Genomic DNA, 23,594 nt, shown 5'->3' on the forward strand with positions numbered 1-23,594 from the left:
GAGGTTAAAGCGGTAATTGATAAAGAAACAACCGCCATTCATATCAGCAAGGATAGAGGGATGTTTGGTCTTTTTTTTTTTTTTTTTTTTGAGACAGAGTCTCACTCTGTCGCCTAGGCTGGAGTGCAGTGGTGCCATCTCGGCTCACTGTAAGCTCTGCCTCCAGGTTCACGCCATTCTCCTGCCTCAGCCTCCTGAGTAGCTGGGACTATAGGCACGCGCCACCAGGCCTGGCTAATTTTTTGTATTTTTAGTAGAGACAGGGTTTCACAGTGTTAGCCAGGATGGTCTCGATCTCCTGACCTCATGATCTGCCTGCCTCAGCCTCCCAAAGTACTAGGATTACAGGCATGAGCCACCGCGCTCAGCCGACGTTTGGCCTTTTTTTTTTTTTTTTTTTTTTTTGAGACGGAGTCTCGCTCTTTCGCCCAGGCTGGAGTGCAGTGGCCGGATCTCGGCTCACTGCAAGCTCCGCCTCCCGGGTTTACACCATTCTCCTGCCTCAGCCTCCCAAGTATCTGGGACTACAGGCGCCCGCCACCTTGCCCGGCTAGTTTTTTGCATTTTTAGTAGAGACGGGGTTTCACCGTGTTAGCCAGGATGGTCTCGATCTCCTGACCTTGTGATCTGCCCGTCTCGGCCTCCCAAAGTGCTGGGATTACAGGCTTGAGCCACCGTGCCCGGCTGGTCATTTTTATAGTTTGTAAAATGTTCTTGTTTCTGTCTGAAACAAGATTATGGAAGCGTCTGGTTTTATTCTTGATCCATCACAATCAGAGAATGGCATGCTTTTAAAAAAACTAAACATAGTATTGGTGATACAGTAGATAACTATTAATAGAACAAACAATAGTTTGTTGTTGATCAATGGGTAGAAACAAAAAGTTTTATTACTCTAAAGTTAAAGTCACAGGTAAAGTAAAGATTAATTGCAGTAGCCCAGCCAACCTACCTCCCTGCTTCTGGTATCAAATCCCATTCCTCATACTACAGTGACTGAAATGATCTAGGCTAGCCCAAATCTAGTACTTTAGGCCCACAGCCTATTAGATTGGTAGTGGTATCTGGTGTAACAAATAAAGCCAAACATCAGTGATTTAACCCACATAATTTGATTTCTCAGTCATACCACATTCCAATGTGGATATCCCTAGTCAGTGGAAGAGGACTTTTCTCCAAACAAAGATTCAGGGAAGTAGACCTCTTCCACAGGCCCTTCCCCAGGGCCTTAAAACATTCTGGTTCAGCTGACAAAACAGGAAGAGAGGGAATGGAGAAGGCATAGCACTTCACAAACATTTTGGCCTGGATGTAATACACATTATTTCCGCTCACTTTCCACTGACACAAAGTATTTTTTAAATTAAATTTTATTTTATTTTATTTATTTTGAGACGGAGTCTTGCTCTGTCACCTAGGCTAGAGTGCAGTGGCGCAATCTTGGCACACTGCAACCTCCACCTCCTGGGTTCAAGAGATTCTGCTGCCTCAGCCTCCTGAGTAGCTGGGATTACAGGCGCCCACCACCGTGCCTGGCTAATTTTTGTTATTTTTAGTAGAGCTGGGGTTTCACCATCTTGTTCAGGCTGGTCTCGAACTCCTGACCTCGTGATCCACCCATCTCGGCCTCCAAAAGTGCTGGGATTATAGGCATGAGCCACCATGCCCGGCCCCAAAATGTATTTTTAAATCCTTACCTATGGGATAATAAATGTTGCTTCAAGACACTAAGATACAAAGGGGACAGCTAAAAAATGTAGTTCTTAGCAGAACAGACACTTCCCAGTGACACCCCTTACTATGTAAGTGGGAGTACAAATTTTGGGGCTGTTACTGCTACGCTAATAAAATACTTCTCTGGCATTTGATGATTCAGGTTGGCAGAAACTCAGATCCTTATGATGTGAGGTCATCACTGGGTGAGGTGGTACACAGCTGTAGTCCCAGCTACTCTGGAGACTAAGGTGGGAGAATCTCTTGACTTCAGGAGTTCAAGTCCATCCTGGGCAACATAGTGAGACCCTGTCTCTAAAAAAAAAAGGAAAAAAAAAAAGAAGCTATACAGAATTACACAGGTGAAAAGTTTCGTGATAATCAGTCTATTCTTTCTGCTCTGTGTCAGTTATCCCTCGCTGTGTGACAAAATCATCCCAAAACTTAGTGGCTTAAGCAACACTTATTTATACACACACACACACACACACACACACACACACACACACACACACACACACACGTGTTTATATGTGTTTAAAGCCACTAAGATTTGGGATGATTTTTTCACACAGCAAGGAATAACTAACACAAAGAAGAAAGGGCCGGGCGCGGTGGCTCAAGCCTGTAATCCCAGCACTTCGGGAGGCCGAGACGGGCGGATCACGAGGTCAGGAGATCGAGAGCATCCCAGCTAACAAGGTGAAACTCCGTCTCTACTAAAAAATACAAAAAACTGCCGGGCGCGGTGGCTCAAGCCTGTAATCCCAGCACTTTGGGAGGCCGAGGCGGGCGGATCACAAGGTCAGGAGATCGAGACCACAGTGAAACCCCGTCTCTACTAAAAATACAAAAAATTAGCCGGGCGCGGTGGCGGGCGCCTGTAGTCCCAGCTACTCAGGAGGCTGAGGCAGGAGAATGGCGGGAACCCGGGAGGCGGAGCTTGCAGTGAGCCGAGATCGCGCCACTGCACTCCAGCCTGGGCGACAGCGTGAGACTCCGTCTCAAAAAAAAAAAAAAAAAAAAAAAAAAAAAAAAATACAAAAAACTAGCCGGGTGAGGTGGCGGGCCCCTGTAGTCCCAGCTACTCGGGAGGCTGAGACAGGAGAATGGCGTAAACCCGGGAGGCGGAGCTTGCAGTGAGCTAAGATCTGGCCACTGCACCCCAGCCTGGGCGACAGAGCAAGGCTCTGTCTCAAAAAAAAAAAAAAAGAAGAAGAAGAAGAAGAAGAAAGAATAGACTGATTATGTTCAGTCGTTTTCCTCTTTGGAGGCCAAGGAGGGCGGATCACCTGAGGTCGGGAGTTTGAGAACAGCCTGACCATCGTGGAAAAATCCCGTCTCTACTAAAAACACAAAAAATCAGCCGGGCTAGTCTGTGACCCAGGGGTTGGGGATCCCTTTTTTAAGGTATTGCAGAATTGTTCCTTCCCAACCCCAGCAAAGTGTAAATCCATTTAATCTCTGAACTGTCTAAAGATGAATATGCTGCTGCTCTCCTGCAACAAAGGGCAATGACTTAAAAGGGGTGGGGGTGGAGAGGCAGAAATGTCCTGTTTTACTGCTGTGTAAAACTGGTCAAGCTCCTTAGACGCGCCACATGCCTGATATTGATAATTAATTTACCTGATGCAAATAAGTGAAAAATTTAAATGATCATCATTTGCGTTGCCTTTAAACGACAGAACAATTTAAGTTCTCTAGTTAGCTAGTTCCTTTAAAACACACCCCAGGCCGGGCGCGGTGGCTCAAGCCTGTAATCCCAGCACTTTGGGAGGCCGAGACGGGCGGATCACGAGGTCAGGAGATCGAGACCATCCTGGCTGACACGGTGAAACCCCGTCTCTACTAAAAAAAATACAAAAACTTAGCCGGGCGAGGTGGCGGGCGCCTGTAGTCCCAGCTACTCGGGAGGCTGAGGCAGGAGAATGGCGTAAACCCGGGAGGCGGAGCTTGCAGTGAGCTGAGATCCGGCCAGTGCACTCCAGCCTGGGCGACAGAGCGAGACTCCGTCTCAAAAAAAAAATAAATAAATAAATAAAAAATAAAAATAAAAATAAAACACACCCCAAATCCCTACCAGAATCGCTGCCAATCCCTCCCGCCCAAACAGCAATGGTTATTTATTTCTAACATAATCCGGTGACCCTTGCCCCTTAAAATAATTAAATAACATATGCCATATTTTCTCTAGAAGGCACTAGATTTGGCATCAAAAGACTTGCTTTGGTATTCAAGAACAGTGTTTGAGGAGGAGGCATTTATGTTCCCTGAGCCTCAATTTCTTTATCTGTAAAACTACAAAGAACACCAAAGTTCTTTGTAATTTCTTCCTCTTTCCTCAAACAACACTTTGCTTATTACTGCGTTTTTAGAACTTGTATCCTAGCGTTAAGTGGAAGCTTAACCTGAAGCTCCATGAAGGTAGGCCTTCCTTTCTGATAACCTAGCGTAAGATCAATAAATGTTTATTAAATGAGGCACTTTATTTCACGAAGGATATGGCATTGGTTACAAACGTTCCCAGTCAACGTATCCACAAAGCATTACGCGCTACCTATCAACTAGGTATTTAAAAGGCACCAAAATCCTAGAAGTCCTAGGAGGACGTGGTGACGCAAGCAGGTGAACGCTGGCCGATGCCGACAACCCACTCCTGACGCGCTTCCGGTGCGACGCTGTCCCTCCACGCCAGGACTGAGTTGTGGGGGAGGGAGGCGGTTAGCGGGCTTTAGCGCCTTTTCTGGCGGCGGTAGATTTGAAGCGCTTCAAAGGACCGTACCCAGAGAAGAGGAAAACTCTACCGGTGCAGGTAAGTGGTGTGAGGCTCATGTTGTTCTGGTGGCGTCATTTCAGTAGTCCCTGGGTACGAAAGCGGGAAGGGCCTGGGAAGAGGGGCGGAGCCGGCGCGGCTGACCAGGCCGGGTTAACCGTCTTTCCCTCGAGGTATCGGGGCTGCTTCGGCCCAGAGGAGGTCCCTGAGGACCGCAGCAGTGCCTTTGCCGCTGTTGCAGTAGGAGAAGGCTTGCAGTGGAGCCCTGGGGCCTGGGGACGGTCCTTTCTCTGCCAGCCCCCGCCCTCCCCACTCAGGCGCACACCTCCCTCACTGACGCATTTTGCCGCACAAGCTGTAACATGGCGGCAGCGACTGCGGCCTGAACTCTAGGGAGCCGGGTTGATTTTTAAAGCTTCAAAATCCTAAGACTGAGCACTGTTGCGGGGTAAGTGGCGGGACTGGTGGGGAAGGGGGAGACACAGCCTGACGTCCTGTCAGGCTAGGGTTGGAGAGTGACGGGCGAAGAGCCTTGAATCACAGGGATTAAAATTGAAGACTAGCTTTCCTCCTCTTTCGACCTTTTCCTCTCACAGCATAGTGGCTGTCGTGCAGTTAAGTGGCAGAGGCCACTTTGTTAAGCATTTTTGCAAAACTCAAGTCCAGGGTCTTGAGCTCTCGCGAAGTTCTCCTGTGTTTCGGAGGAGCTGTGAGCCGCTCAGGCCTTTTAGAAGGAGATAATTACTCTTTAGGAGGAAGGTGATGATTTCGGAGCTCAGTATGCCTGATGGGGAAGTATGCTAATTTGGCTCTTGTTTAGTCTTTTTTTTTTTTTTTTTTTTTTTGAGACGGAGAGTCTCGCTCTGTCGCCTAGGCTGGAGTGCAGTGGAGCGATCTCGGCTCACTGCAACCTCCACTTCCCAGGTTCAAGTGATTCTTCTGCTTCAGCCTCCCAAGTAGCTGGGGCTACAGGCACGTGCCACCATGCCCGGCTAATTTTTTGTGTTTTTAGTAGAGACGGGTTTTCACCGTGTTAGCCAGATGGTCTCGATCTTCTGACCTCGTGATCCGCCCACCTCGGCCTCCCAAGGTGCTGGGATTACAGGCATGAGCCACCGCGCCCGGCCGGCTCATGTTTAGTCTTTAGGAGCAAAGTCTAGATGTGCTGGCAAGGAGTATGCACAGTCGTTTTGGAAATGCTATAAAAGCACCATTTTGTGCATTGATTTTAATTTCTTCCCACGATAGCACTTTCTGTGTGTAACCAAAATTTTGCGGTAGTGAACACAAATACAAAAGTATTTGCTTTTGTAGTTTGGTACTAACATAGTTGTCCAAAGAACAATTAGATGTTTTAGAAGTAAGGGGGGCCTGATATTAACTTTCAATAGGTAAACCAGGAAAAAAGAGAGAGAGTGTGTGTGTGTCGGTCACACACATGTTTTTGTCTTGTGTATTCCCATTTGGTAACAGGATGACCAATAATTGCTACTTCGTAACGATGACGGGTGGAGGAGTGAACATTTTATAAATTTTGAAATCGTGCTATAAAATCCGGAAATGATACATTTAGAATGGCTGCTTCTCTCATGTTTTTAATATATCCTGAAAATTTACCCGTTTTAGCACTCCTTTTTTGTTACGTTACCCAATTGGGACGGAATTATTTCTATAACAAATTACATGGTTCTGTGTCTTAAACAAGAGTTCATTGTACATTGTTTCACTGTTTCTTTATGATTCAGAATTATTGATGCTCCGAGATCCTATAGGGTCTTGTAGGATTCTGCACATTTGAATTGTTGCGTTTCCTTCTTAAGGCTTTTGTCTTCTCTCCTGGCACTTGTCAGGGTTGCCTTCCCCTGCTGTCAGGAGTGTATAAGTATGTAAACTTACTAGGTTAGAAAAATATGGACTTTCTGGCCCAATCATCTTTCTGAGCTTCAGTTTCTTCACTTACCTGCCAAATGACATTTTGATCTCCACGTTCCATCAACTATGGACTTGAGAATTAAATACTCAGGTTCGTTAAAATTGTGTGTGAAATTGACTTTCATTAACTCAGTGGTTCCTTTATGAGTGAAGAGTGTTCATTGCATTTATTTTTAACCATGTAGTCGATGTACTGTGGTGCTTATTGTGGTCTTGCAGTATTGGTGGCTTCTGCATATTTTTGATATTTTGCCTTAAATTAGATTTTCTGTGAGTCAGCATCCTCTTCTTTATACAAAGGGAAAGTGGAAGCCATTCATAATAAAGTACTTCTATTAGGACACTATCTGGGGTTAATTCTTTAGTAGTTGCCCCTTTTAGTTTGGCTTTTTTCCTTATTAGTTTATAAGTAGAATGTTTAAACATAATTACAGCATACTATTTTTAGAATCCCAGTGTACTAAGATGTCATGAAGGAATACTTAGATAATTAATGCAAATGACCTGAAGAGTTTGTTGCAAGTCTTTCTGTTGCACTATGGCATTGCATGTTTTTTGCTTTTATTTATTTATTTTTCAGACAGAGTCTTGCTCTGTCGCCCAGGCTGGAGTGCAGTGGCATGATCTCAGCTCACTGCAACCTCCACCTCCTGAGTTCAAGTGTTCTCGTGCCTCAGCCTCCCTAGTAGCTGGGATTACAGGCGCCCACCACCACTGGGTAATTTTTAGTAGAGACAGGGTTTCACCATGTTGGCTACACTGGTCTCAAATTCCTGACCGCAAGTGATCCGTCCTGCTTGGCCTCCCAAAGTGCTGGGATTACAGGCGTGAGCCACTGTGCCCAGCCTGTTTTTTGCTTTTTTTTTTTTTTTTTTGAGACGGAGTCTCGCTCTCTTGCCCAGACTGGAGGGCAGTGGCGTGATCTCAGCTCACTGCAACCTCCAGCTCCTAGGTGCAAGTGATTCTTCTGCCTTAGCCTCCTGAGTAGCTGGGATTACAGGCATGTGCCACCAAGCCCAGCTAATTTTTGTATTTTTAATGGAGAGGAGGTTTCACCATGTTGGTCAGGCCCAAACTCCTGACCTCGTGATCTGCCCACGTTGGCCTCCTAAAGTGCTGGGATTACAGACGTCAGCCACCACGCCTGGCCCTTTTTGCTTTTAATGTTAGGACTAAACTTCCGTTTTCACGTTGCTTAAGTGTTCGTGATTTTCCCTGGTTTAATGCATAAATGGTCACCATATGAACTCGGGGTATTTTTATTTCTGTAGGGCAAAACTTGCATCTTGAAATTTACTACAGACAGCATTCAGAGAAAACTGCTGTTTTTGGGAGTTTGTACTTCTAGCAGCAGACAAAACCTTTGAACTTTGTTTTAGAATGTTGGCTTAAAATGATCACACACTTATTGAAATTTGATTATATAACACTTACTTATAAATATAAAAATCAATCTTTGATATTAAAATGATTATTTTGAAAACATGAATGATGGCCGGATGTGGCGGTTCATACCTGTAATCCCAGCACTTTGGGAGGCCGAGGCGGATGGATCACCTGAGATCGGGAGTTCCAGACCAACCTGACCAACATGGAGAAACCCCATCTTAGCTGGGCGTTGGTGGCGCATGCCTGTAATCCCAACTACTTGGGAGGCTGAGGCAGGAGAATCGCTTGAACTCGGGAGGTGGAGGTTGCGGTGAGCTGAGATCGCGCCATTGCACTCCAGCCTGGGAAACGAGCGAAACTCCGTCTCAAAAAATTAAAAATAAAAATAAAAACATGAATGATTCCTTAACTCGTTTTAAAAATGAATGAAGCATATTTGTGTGTGCGTGTATATATACTAAGCTCCTGTTAGTTATTGTGTACATTTTAGCTTAAGGTTTATTTATAATTAAACCATTGAATCATGGTTATATGGTGAAAAGTAATATTAAGCCATTATGTGGAATGTTTATGAGTAAACTGGTTTTTACCGTGAAGTTGTAGAAAGTACTAAATCAGAACTTTTGCTTTTTTCCGTTTGTGAACTTGAACCAGTCATTTCATCTCTTTTGTCCTCTTGTTCTTGATCTATAAAATCAGAAGATTGGACCAGATTATCTCTTAGAGTTCCTTGAAACTCCAAATGTTCTTATTTTTTTACGTAGGAATTACTGGATTGAATAATGGAGTTAGAACTGTGTGTATATATATCTCTGAAAACAGTGGGGGTAAATTTTTTTTCCTTTTTGTTTTTGGTTTTGGTAAATTTATTACTATAAGAACTTAGATAAGGCTGTGTGAGGTGGCTCATGCCTGTAATCCCAACACTTTGGGAGGCCGAGGTGGGTGGATCTCCTGAGGTCAGGAGTTCCAGACCAGCCTGACGAACATGGAGAAACCCTGTCTCTGCTAAAAATACAAATTTAGCTGGGCATGGTGGCACATGCTACTTGGGAGGCTGAGGCAGGAGAATTGCTTGAACCCAGGAGGCAGAGGTTGTAGTGAGCCGAGATCGTGCCATTGCACTTCAGCCTGGGCAACAAGAACGAAACTCCCTCTCAAAAAAAAAAAAAAAAAAAAAAAAAAAAACAACTTAGATAATTGCAAGTACAACATTAAGAGGATTAGCCGTGAGTTCCCACTTAGTATTTACTTTTGTCATTTGGTACTGACATAGATGTATTATATTTTTATGTCTCTCAGATCATATATATAATAAGAGCATAATATCCTTGTTTAACACTGAATTAGGCAACATCATGGGTTATCTCTAAGTTTTCTAGACGACTTAAGAATTTCAGAAGTGTCTGTATACTGTTTTTGTTTTTTGTTTTTTGTTTTTTTGGTTTTTTTTTGAGACGGAGTCTCGCTCTGTCACCTGGGCTGGAGTGCAGTGGCCAGATCTCAGCTCACTGCAAGTTCCGCCTCCCGGGTTTACGCCATTCTCCTGCCTCAGCCTCCCGAGTAGCTGGGATTACAGGCGCCCGCCAACTCACCCGGCTAGTTTTTTGTATTTTTTAGTAGAGACGGTGTTTCACCGTGTTAGCCAGGATGGTCTCGATCTCCTGACCTCGTGATCCACCCGTCTCGGCCTCTCAAAGTGCTGGGATTACAGGCTTAAGCCACCGCGCCTGGCCTGTATACTGTTAATCATGTTGTTACCAGTGCAGTGGTTTGCATCAGGGTAATTTGTGTCCATCAGAAACATCAATGGAAGGGACACTATATGAAATAGCATAATTGTCTTTCCTAACACTGAGCTCAGAATGTTAGCGTGTTTTTACTTTATTCGTTAGCAACTTGGCATTTGTAAATATACTCAAATGTTTTTGACGCAGTGCATTTTCATTGCACTGAATGGATTGCACCATTGCACTCCAGCCTGGGCAACAAGAGCGAAACTCTGTTTCAACAACAACGAAAAAAAAAAAAAGAAAAAGAAAAGAAAAAAGAAGCAAGCAGTGCATTTAAGAGGATAGGCACTGCATTATAATAGAGTCTAGTTCTGTTCATGTCTCAATTAACATTCTTTCTAGTTGATAACATCACTGTGCTTGGTGTTGAAGATACAAAGGTTTGGAATTGTTTGAGTTTATAAGAGAGTAACATTTAACAAGGGAGGATCATTTAAACCTTAGAGAGTCAGGGCTGGGCATGGTGGCTCATGCCTGTAATCCCAGTACTTTGGGAGGCCAAGGCGGGCGGATCACGAGGTCAGGAGATCGAGACCACCTGGCTAACCTGGTGAAACCCCATCTCTACTAAAAATAAAAAAAAAATTAGCTGGTCATAGTGGCAGGTGCCTGTAGTCCCAGCTACTCGGGAGGCTGAGGCAGGAGAGTGGTGCGAACCCGGGAGGTGGAGCTTGCAGTGAGCCGAGATCGATCCACTGCACTCTAGCCTGGGCAACAGAGCGAGACTCCGTCTCAGGACAAAAAAAAAATCTTAGAGAGTCAGAGTGAAGCTCCCAGAGAGTGAACTCTGGCTAACTAATTATCTGGCTAATTTGCATCTTAAAGAACACATTGTGGGAATCAGTGAGGAGAATCGGAAGGAGCAGAGACTTGCTTGGCATCTTAATAGTTAAAAATAATTTACTCAGACTAGGCAATATATCTACAAAAAATTTATAAAAATTAGCTGGAGATGGCCGGGTGCGGTGGCTCATACCTGTAATCCCAGCACTTTGGGAGGCCGAGGTGTGCACGCCTGTAGTCCCAGCTACTCGGGAGGCTAAGGCAGGAGAATCACTTGAACACAGCAGGCAGAGGTTGCGGTGAGCCAAGTTCACACCACTGCACTCCAGCCTGGCGACAGAGTGAGACTCCGTCTCAAAAAAAAAAAAAAAAATTAGCTGGAGTTGGTGGCTCACGCCTGTAGTCCCAGCTACATGGGAGGCTGAGGTAGGAGGATTGCTTGAGCCACTGCACTCCAGGCTGCGGTGAGCTGTGATCATACCACTGTAACCCAGCCTGAGCGGCATAGCGAGATCCTGTCTCTAAAAATAGAAAGAATTTACTTTCTGTTCTTTCTAGATTAGAAACTCGGTGCTATGCTGACTTCCTCATAATGTGTGAAACTTCCAAATAACTTGTAAATATAATAAAGTTACTGTATGCCTACTTTTAAATGCCATGTCCACTACTATATATTTTAATAGTTAGTGCCTATATTTTTGTCCTCTCATTTAGTCTTGTTATTTTAGGATTAATATGGAAAATATTTTATGTATGAAACTACAAGAATACGCTTTTTTTACACATAAACTGATTACCTCTTACTGATATTTTTTGTGAAATGTATTTGTTGCAGAAGTTTATAAATGATAGCACTTCCTGATATTTTTAAATTGTATTACCTTATTATTGAAATACAAAAGTGACTATATTGTTGATAAATATTAAAAATAACATTTAATCAACTGCATCGAAAAAATATAATACAAGTATTAAAAGCTATAGCTAAGTTTTAGAATTTTGTGCGTTTTGTATGATTTTTTCAGTGAGCTTATTAGCTTTATTGCTTATCTTATTAATGATGTAGTTTCATTATAAAAAAACAGATTCAGTATATTATACTTAAATTTCTGAAGGAGTCAGGCAGGTGAGGTAAGTACATGAGGTCAAGTAGACAATAAATTCTAACAGCTAATAAGCAATAGCTAGAACCAGGTCAAACTAGAACATAAATATGTCATCTATTGGGAGCAGACTATGCTGATTGCTGTATAGAAATGGGACACAGTGCCAGATATGGTGGTTTTTTTTGTTTTTTTTTTTTTCCAGAAAAATTTGGCTGGGCGCGGTGGCTCACGCCTGTAATCCCAGCACTTTGGGAGGCCGAGGCGGACGGATCATGAGGTCAAGAGATAGAGACCAGCCTAGCCAAGATGGTGAAACCCCATCTCTACTAAAAATAAAAAATTAGCCGGGCGTGGTGGCACGCGCCTGTAGTCTCAGCTACTCGGGAGACTGAGGCAGGAGAATCCCTTGAACCCGGGAGGCGGAGGTTGCAGTGAGCCGAGATGGCGCCTCTGTACTCTATCCTGGGCGACAGAGCAAGACTCCATCTCAAAAAAAAAAAAAAAATGAAAAATTTAAGTCTGGATTTTAGCTATAGTTCATAATAAACAAATTTGCAGCAAACAAATCACCCACAGACTACTACACTGAAAATATTTATTATATTCTAGTATTTTTAGACAATTCATGTTTTTTTTTTTTGGACAAGAGTCTCACTCTATTGCCCAGGCTGGAGTGTAGTGGCGTGATGACTGCTCGCTGCAACCTCAACCTCCTGGGCTCAAACGATCCTCCCACCTCAGCTTCCCAAATAGCTGGGACCACAGTCCTGTGTCATCACACCCAGCTAATTGTCATTTTTTTTATAAAGATGGGGTCTTGCTGTTGTCCAGGCTGGTCATGGATATTTTATATAAAATTGTAAGGGCTTAATTTTCACCTGGATCGTATTTTCGGTATCTCCCAGCATTATTTTTTCTCTTTACTTTTACTTGAAAAAAGTGAAAAAATTGACCAGATGCTTGTCTTACTGCATCTGGTTTCAAATTTCTTTTTTCTTTTCTTTTTTTTTTTTTTTTTTTTGAGATGGAGTCTTGCTCTGTCGCCCAGGCTGGAGCGCAGTGGCGCAGTCTCGACTCACTACAAGCTCCGCCTCCAGCTAATTTTGTATTTTTAGTAGAGAGGGGGTTTCTTCATGTTGAGGCTGGTCTGGAACTCCTGACCTCAGGTGATCCGCCCGCCTCAGCCTCCCAAAGTGCTGGGATTACAGGCGTGAGCCACTGCACCTGGCCAGATTTTTTTTTTCTGATAGAGATGGGTTCTCACTATGTTGACCATGCTGGTCTTGAACTCCTGGGCTCAAGTGATCCTCCTGCCTTGGCTCCCCAAAGTGCTGGGGTTACAGGCGTGAACCACCATGCCCACCATGATTTCAGATATTATTTAAAAATCCAGGAAATCATAGAGGAAAGAGGATATCCTGTTTCTGATTAGTAATTAGTAACTTTTTATAATGATTAGTATTCAGTAGCATTTCAGTAATGTTAGCAACACGGCATGTGAGCCATCTTTTGTTGTCACCATTGTGCTTCATTAACTACTAATAAAACATTTACATATTTAGGGAATTTGTGTAGTAATTTTAATAGTAATTTGCTGTCTTTCATCTTTCCTGGATTTGAGGCATATGTGATTTGTCATTTCAGGAAAACTTAATTTTTTTTTTTTGAGACAGTCTCACTCTGTCGCCCAGGCTGGAGTGCAGTGGTGCAGTCTCGGCTCACTGCAAGCTCCGCCTCCCAGGTTCACGCCATTCTCCTGCCTCAGCCTCCCGAGTAGTGGGGACTACAGGCGCTCACCACCACGCCCAGCTAATTTTTTGTATTTTTTAGTAGAGACAGGGTTTCACCGTGTTAGCCAGGATGGTCTCGATCTCCTGACCCCGTGATCCACCCGCCTCGGCCTCCCAGAGTGCTAGGATTACAGGCATGAGCCACCACACTTGGCTAGGAAAACTAATTTTAATCAATTTCTATGAAAAGTGTATCCTTGAGTGATAGAATCTAAGTACATCTTGTAGCCATTTCTACACCTGTACATTATAATGTTAGAAGAGTGTGTGTGTATAAATATATATCTTAGAAATTTTTTCTTTATAGTAACAGTACATTTATTATTTTATTTATTTATTTATTTTATTTTATTTTTTGAGACAGAGTCTTGCTCTTGTCATCCAGGATGGAGTGCAATGGCACAATCTCGGCTCACTGCAACCTCTGCCTCCCAGGCTCAAGTGATTTTCTTTCTTTTTTTTTTTTTTTGAGACGGAGTCTTGCTCTGTGCCCCAGGCTGGAGTGCAGTGGCGCGATCTCGGGTCACTGCAAGCTCCGCCCCCCCGGGTTCACGCCATTCTCCTGCCTCAGCCTCCCGAGTAGCTGGGACTACAGGCGCCTGCCACCTCGCCCGGCTAATTTTCTTGTATTTTTAGTAGAGACGGGGTTTCACCGTGTTAGCCAGGATGGTCTCGATTTCCTGACCTCGTGATCCGCCCGTCTCGGCCTCCCAAAGTGCTAGGATTACAGGCTTGAGCCACCGCGCCCGGCCGGCTCAAGTGATTTTCCTGCCTCAGCCTCCCAAGTAACTGGGATTGCAGGCACCCACCACCATGCCTGGCTATTTTTTTGTATTTTTAGTAGAGATGGGATATCACCACATTGATCAGGCTGGTCATGAACTCCTGACCTCAGATGATCCGCCTGCCTTGGCCTCCCAAAGTAGCAGCACATTTGTTAAAGAAAACTAAAAAGAAGTAGTGAGGCAAAAGCCCTCTCCAGTCTCACAGACAGACACAATAATGATTATTTCCTTTCATTCTTTTTTTTTCTTCTTGTAAATCTTTGCCTGAGCTTGAGGATTGGGAGTAGTTTACACAATCATAATGATATTGCATATGCTGTTTTATATCTTGATTATTTTTTCAAATTATTAATCATCGTAAGCATTGCTTTAATTACTGTCGAACCAGAGACAATTTCACTTTTTTGTGATATTATGATAGGTTGTTTTTGATTATATGTTGCTAAAAAGAGCACCAGGATAGCCAACTTTATACCTGAAGGCTTTCTGAATTTAGAGTAGTTCCTCATAATAGATTTCCAACAGTTGAATTTTACTGGTTCAAAGTATAAACACTTATGAATTTCTCATATTCTTAAATTTCAAAGTAGTTGTATATGGTCACTAGTAGTAGTATAAATTCCTGTTTCTCTGCATTTGTACATGTGTTGAGAGTTATTCTTTTAAAAGATCTTTGCTCATTGATAGGCAAAAAAAACCAAACAAACCAACCCAAAAGCCCATTTCATTAGTACTTTTTTAAAAAAACTTTTTCCTAATTACAAAATTGAAGAAAAATTGGAAAACAAATACATTAAAAATTACCCTTAAACCTGTGGCCCATATATGATGATTGTTAACATTATAGTGTAAGTCCTGTCTTTTTAATGTGCTTACTCTAATATGTGTGAAATTGGCATTTTATAGTCTAAATTGTTTACTAACTTGCTTTTTTCACTGGGTATGAATATTTTGTCATTCATGAACAATCTGATAGTTTTTCTTATTCAGTTTTATTCTTTCTTTTTCTTTTTTTTTTCTTTGAGACAGAGTCTCTGTCACCCAGGCTGGAGTACAGTGGCACAATCTCGTCTCACTGCAACCTCCACCTCTTGGGTTTAAGAGATTCTCCTGTCCTAGCCTCCCAAGTAACTGGGATTACAGGTGCGCATCACCACACCCAGCTAATTTTTTTGTATTTTTAGCGGAGACGGAGTTTCACCGTGTTGGGCTGGCTAGTCTTGAATTCCTGACCTCAAGTGGTGCCTTGGCCTCGCAAAGTGCTGGGATTACAGGCGTGAGCTACCATGCCCGGCAGTGTTGTGTTGTGTTATGTTATGTTATGTTATGTTATGTTATGTTATGTTATGTTATGTTATGTTACGTTATGTTATGTTATGTTATTTTGAGACAGAGTCTCACTCTGTTGCCCAGGCTGGAGTCCGGTGGCGTAATCTCAGCTCACTACAATCTGCACCTCCTGGGTTCAAGTGATTCTCCTGCCTCAGCCTCCTGAGTAGCTGGGATTACAGGTGCCCACCACCTCATGCAGCTAATTTTTGTATTTTTAGTAGAGATGACGTTTGCCAGGTTGGCCAGGCTGTTCTGGAACACTTGACCTCAGGTGGTCCACCTGCCTCGGAGTGCTGGGATTATAGGCGTGAGCCACCGCGTCTGGCCTATTAATTTTTTTTTTTTTTTTTTTTTGAGACGGAGTCTTGCTCTGTCGCCGAGACTGGAGTGCAGTGGCCGGATCTCGGCTCACTGCAAGCTCCGCCTCCCGGGTTTACGCCATTCTCCTGCCTCAGCCTCCCGAGTAGCTGGGACTACAGGCACCCGCCACCTCGCCCGGCTATTTTTTTGTATTTTTTACTAGAGACGGGGTTTCACCGGGTTAGCCAGGATGGTCTCGATCTCCTGACCTCGTGATCCGCCCGTCTCGGCCTCCCAAAGTGCTGGGATTACAGGCTTGAGCCACCGCGCCCGGCCTATTCATTTTTATAGTAAGTTTCCTCAGTGTCTTAAAAGTTTCCCTTTTCTTAATTTTTAATTTTTGTGGGTACATAGTAGATATATTTATTTATAGGTTACGTGAGATATTTTGATACAGGCACGCAATGTATAATGATCACATTAGACTGAATGGGGTATCCATCTCCTCAAGCATTTATCCTTTTTGTTACAAACAATCCAATTATATTCTTTATTTTTAAATATACAATTAAATTACTTTTGACTATCGTGAGTCACCCTATTGTGCTAGCAAACACTAGGTTTTATTTATTCTTAACTATTTTTTTGCACCCATTAACCATCCTCACTTCCACCCCCCATTACCCTCTCAAGTGTCTAATAACCGTCTCTCTACTCTCTTATCTCCAAGAATTCCATTGTTTTTATTTTTAGCTCCCACAAATAAGTGAGAACATGTGAAGTTTGTCCTTCTGTACCTGGCTTATTTTACTTACTATAATGACCTTCCAGTTCCATCCATGTTGTTCCAGATGACAGGATCTTACTCTTTTTAATGGTTAAATAGTACTCCCTTGTGTATACGTATCACAGTTTTTTTGTTTTGTTTTTTGTTTTTGAGACCGAGTTTCGCTCTTGTTGCCCAGGCCGAAGTGCAGTGGCGCGATCTCCGCTCACTGCAACCTCCACCTCCTGGGTTCAAGCGATTCTCCTGCCTCAGCCTTACTGAGTAGCTGGGATTATAGGTATGCACCACTACGCCCAGCTAATTTTGTATTTTTAGTAGAGATGGGGTTTCTCCGTGTTCATCAGGCTGGTCTCGAACTCCCGACCTCAGATGATCCGCTTGCCTCGGCCTCTGAAAGTACTGGGATTACAGGCGTGAGCCACTGCACCAGGCCTTTGTGGGTTTTTTTTTTTTTTTTTTTTTTTTTTTTTAGACGAAGTCTCACTCTTGCCCAGGCTGGAGTGCAGTGGCGCGATCTTGGCTCACTGCAACCTCTCTTTGCCCCCTGGGTTCCAGAAATTTTCCTGCCTCAGCCTCCCAGGTAGCTGGGATTACACGCACACGTCACCACGCCCTGCTAAATTTTGTATTTTTAGTAGAGACGGGGTTTCACCACGTTGGCCGGGCTGGTCTCAAACGCCCGACCTCAGATGATCCGCCCGCCTTGGCCTTCCAAAGTGCTGGGATTATAGGCATGAGCCTTCGCACCTGCCTGAAAATTCTGTTTTGAGTGGCCTGAACCCCCAGATCCCAGGGAAACCTTGGCCTTGGGGAAAAGCAGATGGTGCCAGAGGTAATGCCAGCAGAAATCTCACCTCACCTCCTTCAGGCTGCTCGGTGAGGCAGAAAAGCGGAGAACTTTCTTGTAACACTCAGCAGCCTGAAGGGCCTCACTCCGCATGAAACCTCAGGAAAATTGAAGACTTGAAGGCTCCAGGAGTCACCTAATGCAGCAATCGCCCAACAGTGTCTGCCTTTGGAACCACCCAACCAGCACTAATATCTCTTCTGGTCCATTTTTTTTCTTAGACGGAGTCTTACTTTTTCGCCCAGGCCCAGGCTGGAGTGCTGTGGCACAATCTCAACTCACTGCAATCTCTGCCTCCCGGGTTTAAGCGGTTCTCCTGCCTCAGCCTCCTGAGAGTAGCCCGGACTACAGGCACGCGCCATTATGCTCAGCTCGTTTTTGTATTTTTAGTAGAGACAGGATTTCACCATGTTGGCCAGGCTGGTCTTGAACTCCTGACCTCAGGTAATCTGCCCACCTCCGCCTCCCAAAGTGCTGAGATTACAGGTTTGAACCACCACACCCGGCCCACATATTCTTTATCTGGTAATCTGTTGATAGATACTTAAGTTACTTTCAAATCTTGGATATTATGAATAGTGCTGCAGTAAACATAGGAGTGAAGATATCTCCTGGATATACGATTTCCTTTCTTTTGAGTATATACCTAGCAGTGGGATATGTTATAATAATTTTTAATAGATAATATATTCATGTGGTATAAAATTGAAAACACGAGGTTATAAAGTGAAAAATCTTAGCCCTCTTTTCCAGTTACCCATTTTCTCTCTCCCTAGATGCCTTTTTGTTTAACAAACAAATACATACTTGTAAAATTTAATTTAATTTTGTTTTTGGAGACAGGGTCTCAGGCTGGAGTGCAGTGATACAACCATAGCTCACTGCAGCCTCAGAGTCCTGGGCTCAGAGTCCTTGCACTTGATCCTCCTGAGTAGCTAGGACTGCAGGTGCACGCCAGCATGCGTGGCCCCACTTTCGTTTTTCTGTCTTCTTTTTTTTTTTTTTTTTTTTTGAGGCAGTCTCACTCTGTCGCCCAGGCTGGAGTGCAGCGGTGCAATTTTGGCTCACACAACCTCCGCATCCTGAGTTCAAGCAATTCTTGTGCTTGAACCTCCCGAGTAGCTGGGACTACAGGCGTGCGTGTGCCACCACCACACCTGGCTAATTATTTATATTTTTGGTAAAGACAGGATTTCGCCATGTTGGCCAGGCTGCTCTCAAACTCCTGATCTCAAGTGATCCACCTGCCTTGACCTCCCAAAGTGCTGGGATTACAGGCATGAGCCATCGCGCCCAACCGTCTCTTCTTTTAAAAATATACAAAGACAGTAATATCATACACACTTCTGTACCTTGCTTGTTTGTTTTAAATAGAAACAAAGTTCTCCCCATGTTTCCCAGGCTTGTGTTTCAATCCTCCTGCCTCAGCTTTCCTAAGTGCTGGGATTGTAAGCATGAGCCACCATGCCTGGGCAACTTTTCTTTTTTTTTTTTTGGATACAGGATCCCACTCTGTTGCCCAGCCTGGAGTGCCATGGCATAATCTCATCTCACTGCAACCTCTGCATCCTGGGCCCAAATGATACTCTTGCCTCAGCCTCCCAGGTAGCTGGGACTACAGGCACCATGCTTGGCTAATTTTTGTATTTTTTGTAGAGGCAGGGTTTTGCCATGTTGCCCAGACTGGTCTCGAACTCCTGGACTCAAGCAATCCACCTGTCTCAGCCTTCTAAAGTGTGAGCCACTGCATCTGGCCTTTTATTTTTCATTTAACAAAGTAAGTTAACATTTACAGATTTTAGGAGATAGTTCTCCCTATCTTGGAGACAGCAGTACATAAACAGATTGCTCATTCTTTTTAATAGCTTTGTACATTCTACAGGTATACAATGGTATACGTGATTTATATTTATTAAATTAGTTTGTGTTATATATCATAAATTATATATACATTAAATTATAAATATTTATATTTATATAAATATAGGCTTATATTTATATAACCTATCTCTCCTTGATGGACATTTAGGTTTACAGCCTTTTACTACTACAAATTATGGTATATTGAATAACCTTGCACATACCTTATTTTGCAAATGTGTAAGGATGTACATAAAGTAAATTCCTAGAAGTGGAATTACCGAGTCAGAGAGTATTAAATGCGTTTGCAATATGGATGTTTGTTGTCAAATTGGCAATCAAGTAATTCAGTTTATCCCTTCACCAGCAATAACAATGAATATGGTCAACATTTTTTATTTTTGTCAATCCAACTGGTAAAAAAATGTTACCTTTGTAATTTTAATATGTAAGATTATGATTTTTCATAGATAGTATTTCATTTCATGGGATATTTTTTAAGTAATTCTTACTACTGTACAATTACCTTTTTTCATGTGGCATTTAGCAATTTTTTTATGTTTTAAAAAGCTTATTTTCTTAGACAGTCCATACTTAACTATTGTGTTAGACATTTAAGTTGTTTGTGCTTACTGTTATTTAAAAAAAAAAAAACCCAAGGACTATTTTATTTTAAATGGTTGCCTTTACAGATATTCCAGTACATAGAATTAGTAAAATGTTAAAAGGTACGATGAATATGAATATATTCAAGATTCTTGGTCTGTAATGCCAAGTTGCTTAACAAAACTGCTGGTGCCTTTTATGTTTTTTTGTTATTTCACTTTTTGTGAATTCTCTGCTCATATACTCTTAGGCGTCCTTTGAACTTTAATTTGATAGATGGACAGTGAAAGGTTTTGGTTGTCACAGTGACTGATATTTAATAGGGCAAGGGTTGCTTAAGGTTCTGCAGTGAGTTGGATAGCTCTATTCAATGAATCGCCCTAGTGCCGTCATTGCTAAGCACTGTTACACAGTAAGAAAATTAATATTCTCAGCAACTATGACAGTGTATTTTCCCCAATTTTTTTCTTTTTAATTTTACATAGACAAATAGAAATAATTTTTTTCGTAAGTTCAGATCTGTTTATCTCCATTATTTACTTCATTAGTGAATCTAAAAAGCTATTTAATATCCAGGGTTCAGGTAAATATTCGCAAGTACTTTTCTTAGTTTCTGTTTTGTGGGGGAGGTACCCATTTTGTGAGGGGGAAAAAAAATCTTTTTTTTTTTTTTGAAACGGGGTCTCACTCTGTCACCCAGGCTGGAGTACAGTGGCTTAATCTTGGCTGACTGCAACCTCTGCCTCCCTGGCTCAAGTGATCCTCCCACCTGAGCGTCTCCAGTAGCTGGGACTACAGACGTGTGCCACCATGCCTGGCTGATTTTTGTATTTTCTGTGGAGACAGGGTTTTGCCATGTTGCCCAGGCTGGTCTCGAACTGCTGGACTTTAAGCAATCTGCCTGCTTTAGCCTCCCAAAGTGCTGGGATTACAGGTGTGAGCCACTGCTCCCAGCCTCCTGAGCTCTTTGAATGTTAAACAGCAGCACTAGTTGAGTACCTCTTATCCAAAATGCTTTGGACCATATTATTGCTGATTTCTGATTTTTTTCTGATTTTGGAATGTTTGCAATATACTTACCAGTTGAACCTTCCAATTCTGAAAATCCAAAATGCTCCAATGAGCATTTCCTTTGGGTGTCTTTTTGGCACTCAAAAAATTTCAGATTTGGGGTTTTCAGATTTAGGTTATCAATTTTAAGTTGAAAAACTAATACATGGACATATTCTTATTGCAAAAATTCAAACCTTATACATAAAGCTGAAGGCCCCCAGTGACTTCCATTCCTAGACTCAGTGCCTTTTGCAGAGATTCTGTGAGGAGTTTGGTATATATAGTATTCTCAAGATCTCTCTCTGTAGAAATAGGGTATTATTTTATGGTGTTAAAGGAAATACTTATGTGCAATTTACTTTTTTGTTTATTTTGAACTAAATAGTAGCTTTCTTGGCCTGTGTTACAATGGAACTGCCATATAGTATTAAATAGCATTTTATACCATAATTTGTTCAGTTTCTCTCCTATTGTAAGATATTTTGAGTGTTTCCGCTTTTTTGTTGTTACTACAATTTTGCATTCTCACTTATGCCTGTCCTCTCACATTTGTTCATTCATTTAATAAATACTGATTTCTTGTCATATGCCAAGCACTGTTTGAGTACTAAGAATTGAGAAGGGAGTAAGACAGGCCGGGTGCGGTGGCTCAAGCCTGTAATCCCAGTACTTTGGGAGGCCGAGGCGGGTGGATCACGAAGTCAGGAGATCGAGACCATCCTGGCTAACATGGTGAAACTCCGTCTCTACTAAAAATACAAAAAACTAGCCGGGCGTGGTGGCGGGCGCCTGTAGTCCCAGCTACTCGGAGGCTGAGGCAGGAGAATGGCGTAAACCCGGGAGGCGGAGCTTGCAGTGAGCCGAGATCGCGCCACTGCACTCCAGCCTGGGTGACACAGCGAGACTCCGTCTCAAAAAAAAAAAAAAAAAAAAAAAGAGAAGGGAGTAAGACTGAAAATTCAGGTTTATCACATCATGGAACTTGTATTCTAGTGAGAGAAGATGGATATAAAAATTGAATACCAATTAGCAAGAAATGCTTGGAAGAAAAAGCAGAATAAGAGGATGTAAAGTGTTAGGAGGATGAGAGCTCCTTTCTTGAATACAGTAGACTACGAATGGGTCTCTATGGGAAGGTGATTCCTGAGCAACTAGGGGGTGAACGATGTGAAGATGGTTTGAGAGCATTCCAGGTGGAGGGAACAGCAAATGTAAAGGACCTGATGAAAGAGTAGGCTATGGGATGTTGAGGGTGGGGAGTGGGGGATAACCCAGCAGGATACCAATGTAGCTGAAATAAAGTTGAGGAAAATATTAGAAGATGTTAGGAAATGAAGTTGAGGAAAATGCCTAGAGGTGAACAGGAGCTAAAATATTTAGAGCCATATAATTGAAATTACAGTAGCCACAAGCCACATGTGCTTTTTGAGCACTTGAAATGTGGCTAGTCTGAATTGAGATATGCTTCAAGGATAAAATATACAATGGATTTCCAAAGACTTGTACCAAAAAAAAAAATCTCAGTAACATTTTGTTTATTATATTCTGAAGTGGTAATAGTTTGGACATACTGGTTATTACCTGTATATCCATAACATTACTGTTTGGACATCACTAATCTGAAAATCTGAGGTCCAAAAATGGAAACTTTTTGAGCATCAGAATTGAAAATTTCACACATAAGTACTTAATACAAACTTTGTTTCAAGCACAAAATTATTTAAATTGTATAAAATTACACATATAATTCAGTATACGTGCATAAGGTATGGTATGTTTGAAATATAAATGAATTTTGTGTTTAAACTGTGTCCCATCCCCGGGATATCTCATGTGTATGCAAATATTCCAAAATTCAAAAAAAAAAAAAATCTAAAACACTTCTGGTTCCAAGCATTTCCTCTAAAAGATATTCAATCTGTACATACTGAGTTAAATAAAATATATTACAATTAGACTGTTTTTATTTGTCAAAATGTGGCAACTGAAAAATTTTAATTTACCTGGGTGGCTCATGTTTTTATTGAGCAGTGCCAGTCTACAGCCTTAAAATCCATGCTAAAACTTTTCAGATGAATGGTAAGACAGTTTTAGGCAGAGGAATGATATGATAAGATTTGTGTTTTAAAGGAATCATTCCACTCTGGCTATTTTGTGGAGAAGAGGCAGTGTAGAATTAGGAGTAAAATAAGAGAAACTACTTAGGAGGCTATTGGAGTAGCCTAGATAAGAAATGATAATGGTAAAGGTAATGAGAACTTTTGGGATAATTTTTGAAGCTAGAGCCAAATTACCTTCCTAATGGTTTGGATAATGAGGTATGAGGGAAAGTAGAACCAAAGATGACCCCCAGTTTTTCAGCCTCAGCAGTTGGCTTGGGCAATGGTAATGTTTACTGAGTATTCAAGGGAATGGAGGTAGAAGAGTAAACAGTTTTGTCTTAGATATATTAATTATTTTTAATAAAGTAAATTTTATTGAAGTGTAACATGGCATACATAGCATATGAAACTGTCATTTTTAGAGTCCATAATTTTGGACACTATTTACACTTACTGCCTTTGTTTCTTCTACACTTTACCTTACCCTATCATCTTCCACCAAGTATTACAATTCAGCTTTTTAAGTCCTTAAAATAAATCCCTTATCAAAATAATGTCTGTTAAATAATAGCTTTCTGTTATAGAAATAAAGCTGTTACACAGAATATCTCTTTGGTATTTTTTGTGTCTATACTAGCATATC

General features: G+C 42.2%; 1 protein-coding gene across 10 annotated transcripts in view; it reads left to right on the top strand.

The window, feature by feature from the left end:
• Nucleotides 1-4,387: 4,387 nt before the first annotated feature.
• The window catches only part of PPIG (peptidylprolyl isomerase G), a 60,873-nt gene continuing 41,666 nt past the window's right edge, over nt 4,388-23,594 (top strand). For 5 of the 10 annotated variants that reach the window (XR_012421200.1, XM_074009413.1, XM_065525629.2 and 2 more), the window contains exons 1-2: nt 4,388-4,525; nt 18,987-19,107. The gene's annotated coding sequence lies outside the window, so the exon portion shown is untranslated. The remainder of the gene's footprint in view (nt 4,526-18,986; nt 19,108-23,594) is intronic. The other 5 variants (XR_012421199.1, XM_074009412.1, XM_045367213.3 and 2 more) reach the window with 1 other exon arrangement.

Source organism: Macaca fascicularis, chromosome 12 (assembly GCF_037993035.2).
Source record: "Macaca fascicularis isolate 582-1 chromosome 12, T2T-MFA8v1.1".
NCBI classification, from domain to species: Eukaryota; Metazoa; Chordata; class Mammalia; order Primates; family Cercopithecidae; genus Macaca; species Macaca fascicularis.